The sequence below is a fragment of the Austrofundulus limnaeus genome, unplaced genomic scaffold, assembly GCF_001266775.1.
Source record: "Austrofundulus limnaeus strain Quisiro unplaced genomic scaffold, Austrofundulus_limnaeus-1.0 Scaffold2, whole genome shotgun sequence".
Taxonomy (NCBI): domain Eukaryota; kingdom Metazoa; phylum Chordata; class Actinopteri; order Cyprinodontiformes; family Rivulidae; genus Austrofundulus; species Austrofundulus limnaeus.
In genome coordinates, this window is record NW_013952404.1 from 8,839,733 (window position 1) to 8,844,335 (window position 4,603).

Below are 4,603 nucleotides of genomic sequence, written 5' to 3' on the forward strand. Positions count from 1 at the left end.
TTTCTGAACACCCTTCACTGTTTATCTGTTTGCTGCAGATGTGGGTCAGGAGCATTCTGTAGTTTGTTTCCTGTTCTGTGCAGCTGTGTAATTATTACACTTAGCAGTGCTCTCCTCCAAATTACATGCATCATGTGGAAAACATAACACTTAGCAACACAGCATCGTGGTAACAATGAATAAAAACAAGATTTGGCAAAACCCAAGTGTGACGCTGATCTCTTGTGACAGAACATTTCAGCACGGACAGACCACAACTTCTTCTTGACTTCTCTTTGACGTTTGAAGGTGGCGGACGGCCTGAGCTCCATTGTTTTAATCACAGTTGTATTAGCGTTATTTAAGAGGCAGATATAAAAAAGCAGATCCTTGAATACCTAAAACCGTAGCTCATGAAAGCTTCTCCTAAATTCTCAACACTTAGTGRTCTCCTTTCACCTCCATTAGGGTTTCAGAATAAATATGACAAGTGACTGACTGATTCTCCACATGAGCACACCATTATACAGCTCATTTAACCTTGATCTTCCACAATCAGTCAAAAGCAGGTCCCTCAAAGAAGAAACACTCATATCCATAAAGACATGTTCACCAGATTAAATGTTACCAGGATAGCTTTCTTACATCTGCACAATATCACTAAAATAAAAATCAAAAAAGAACACAGAAAAACTTATGGCCCCTCTGTAAAGTTTTTAGTTCATCTTAAATGTTCTGCTTGAGTTGTGATGAAAAGTAGAAGCTTCTTTCCAGTGGCTTCCTGTCAAATCCACTGTGCAACAACCAAGCTCCATCTTATATCAAAAGGGCAATATCATGTACAATTAACTTTTTTGAGTTTTATATCATGTTATAATGTTATCCTCTCATCAAAAACATGCCCAGAGTCTTACTTTGTCTCATTCATACATGTTTGAGAAAGTCCTGTGGCAGCCAGGCAGGGCAGCAAAAACGTCTGTTTGGACATAGAACCGCTTTTTGGAACCAGCTCCTCCTCTGGACTGTGTCTCCAAGCTGAGCTTCCTTATCACAGAGAACACACACACACACACACACCCAGCCCCGTGCTGAAATGGGTGGGACAGAAGTGGAAGGAGGTTCTTAAAGAGACAGAGGCCAATTTCAAGGCGTTTAAAAACAGACATGATCAGAAGTCAAGTTTATTTTCTATTTAAACATATAAACATTTTAATAACAACTGAAGGTGACATAATTACTTTATTATGGTATAGAATTTAAATACATGTCTGAGAAACACATAATATTGCTCCTTTAAAAATCTTATTGTTCTGTATTGTTCTCAGACTTCTCTGAAACCAACTTCCTGTGTCTGTCTGTGAGGCTGACACTCTGTCTACTTTGAGGCTTTGCTAAAGACTTCCCTTTTTGATAAATCCTATACGGTTGGTTTYCTGAGTTATCCCATAGTTCTGCTGGTATAGGCTGAGACAGCTGGAGGACAAAATGACCACATTTCTCAATCTTTACTTGTATTTTTCTGTCTTTCTGCTTGTAGAAACCACACTTGAACCAACGAATCTGTGTTTGTCTGTCTCTTTTTTTTTCTCTGACTCTGATCAAAACCAATAGAGGCCGATGAACAAAGAACAAACATCCTGACCCTAACTCTAAGTCAGGTTCTGCTGGAGGTTTTTTCTTGTTAAAAGGAAGTTGTTTCTTTCCACTGTCACCAATGTGTGGCTCAGAATGATGGGTTGTAATAAAGTGAAGATTTAACACAATCTGCCTTCTTCCTTAGATTAATGCGTTTTTTTTTTTTACCATTTAGCTCTAATATGTATGACTATTATGTATTATTATTATGTATGACTGTTTTCTATTTTAATTAAAAAAGGAATTGACGGATTGGATCTAAATTGTATTTATGATTTGCTGGCGCTTCATATTAAAATACGTTAAAGATTTTAATTACAATGTTATAAAGACCYGTCACAAAAATCACCTTTTAAGAAACAAAATCTGCACATTTATTTTCTCATAATGACTGATGTGTCCTTATAATAAAGATATGGAAGCAACCCACATAGTAAAATGTGTCCAGTCCGGTTCTAGCCCACACAATGCACTCGTCCCACACAAAGAATGATTCCCCATTGGTGGCCCAGGTGTGGTTTATCAGAGGTGGTCCATGCATGGGACAGCACCACATAAACCAAACCACGTCTGGGCCAGTTATGGCACGCCATCTTAAATGCATCATTGCCAGACCTGGCCCACATCCGGTCTGCAATATTTGTGACTGCATGGTTGCCAGCTACCACAACAGTTTGCTTTCATACAAAAAGAGGCAAAGTGACTGAAAATAGGTCAGTAATGTCCACGATGTTTGGTGTTTTATTTTATTTTCATTTGTGTTTACCAGCCGATTTACTTTTATATTTACATCTAAACAAATTCTATGCTTGTCCGATTCCATCATGTTTTTTTTTCTTTCAGAATAAAGCCAGCCAATCTGACCCAAGGTTTCACATGGGTTTTGGTGGATTCAGCTAAGTTTGTTTACATTGAGTGTACCCTCATAAATACATCTGGGAAACTACTAGAGTAAACTCTTTTGAACTGCTCTATAGTTCAAGATAACCATTTTATGTTTGGTTTGGGCTCAAAGGAGTCCTTACACTTACTTGTTTTGTGCATTTAACAGAAATGTTATGGGTGTGAGGCAGGGTGAACCCAAATGCAGGCAGGCAGGCAAGACAAGAAAGTTTAACAAAATTTATTAAATAAAAAGCCAACGTGGTGGCAAAAACAGATAAATAACAAAAATCAGGAACCAGAAAGCTAGAGCAGAACAGGAGTCTAAACATGGACATACAAACTAACAAACAATGATCAGACAAAGACACAGTGACAAGACTGGGCTTAAATACACAGACAACAATTACTAACAACAAACACCTGAGGGAGACACATGAGGATCAGGTGTGAGTAGGTGGGGCTGGAGCAAGGGCAAGACAGGAGGAAGGAAACATGAACATGACAGAAACAAAACATAAAAACACTTAACACAGACAGAAATCATAACAAGAAATCCACAATGTGAGAAACCATCGCCGGCTGTGTGGCTCTGATGTGCTTGTTCCGTGGGGCCGGAGGGGGAGGACGGGTGAGGAGGAAGAGATGCATAAATAGGGAAGGGGAGGAGGCCGCTGACAGCTCGTAACTGTTTCCTAATCTACCACTTCTACTTTCTGTCTCCCACCCCACCCCTCAATGCCACCCCCAGCTGGGGACGCTTCGTACTGAAGGCAAGGTGAAACATCAGATCTTTTCAGCTCCGAGGGAGAAAAAGGACTGAATGTAATGTTTGCTGGGCTGATTCAAGAGGCATTTCAAAAATGTTCCTCGTCTCTGTGTTATTCACTTCAGCAAGCAGCCTTGACTTTGTGAAGCAAATCAAACATCCATTTTTGCAAAGACCTTTTTTATGTTTAGTTGGACAGGCAGCGCTGAATGCAGAGAGTGACATCTGAGAGGAGAAAAGAAAAGGTTTCAGAGCTCATGTATTTGAATTTCTGCAGGCATAAAAAAAACACCACTTCTGGCAGTGAAACAGTCATGACTCAGAGCCTTCTGTGAGCTGCTTTCTTCTTCATCGTCAGCTCTCTTCATCAAAAAATATCAAAGTGACCAGGATGCAAAAAGAATAAATAAAAAAAAAATCATGTCAATTCTGGCAAATTCCAACTACAAAGATTTAAACCTGTTAATCAGCTCAATTTTTCCATTTTGTCATCTGTTGAAGCAGAACTGACAGACTCTGACAACATAATGGTCATCTAGTGGAACTCCTGCACGCACCATTTAACTCGTGTAAAACCTTTTTTTTATTTTGTCACAGCACTTGTAATCACAAAGACTTAGCAGGTGGTTCAGTGAATGCTCATTTGTAAAGACGTCGTAAATGCATGCTTACGGACTGAGATGAGCTACTCAAGCAGAACTGTTGGGCTAACACCTGACAAGTTCTCCCAGCCGCTTCCTTCATGCTTGTAACCATTTCCCTTCCCGACTCTAAAGTGTCCCCGAGAAAGAGTCGGTTCTTATCTTGAATTGCCTCCCAGTGGCCTATCTCAGGAAAAAAAAAGTCATTCATTTCCTCCACTGCAGCAGCTGCAGAGGTTCGAGGAGTGACGAACCTCCTAAATGAACCTGACTGCCATGACATCAGCCGTCACTTTACCTGTAATCACTTGGCCTTTTTTCCTGACAGAGAGATGAGGGCTTGGGAAATTGAATTTTCACCTCATATTCCTCATTTCCTGTTCAGATTTTTTTTCTTGTCACAGGAGCTTTATTAAGCACATGATAAAAAGAGAAAACAAAAGACATCAACTCATTTTTTGGATTCTAAAAATGAGGGGAGAAAAGCGCTTAAAATTCTCAATCCACTATAACTCATGCTGTTTATGATTCTAACCTCATGTTTTAGAGTGACAGTTTGAAACACTGTAAAGAATTATTTATTGTTTAGGATCCCAATTAGCTGGGCCTTACACCCGGCTACTCTTCCTGGACATCATTAGACGTTACATACAATAAAAATATTAAAAATATATGACAGATGACAAAAGTAATGTAC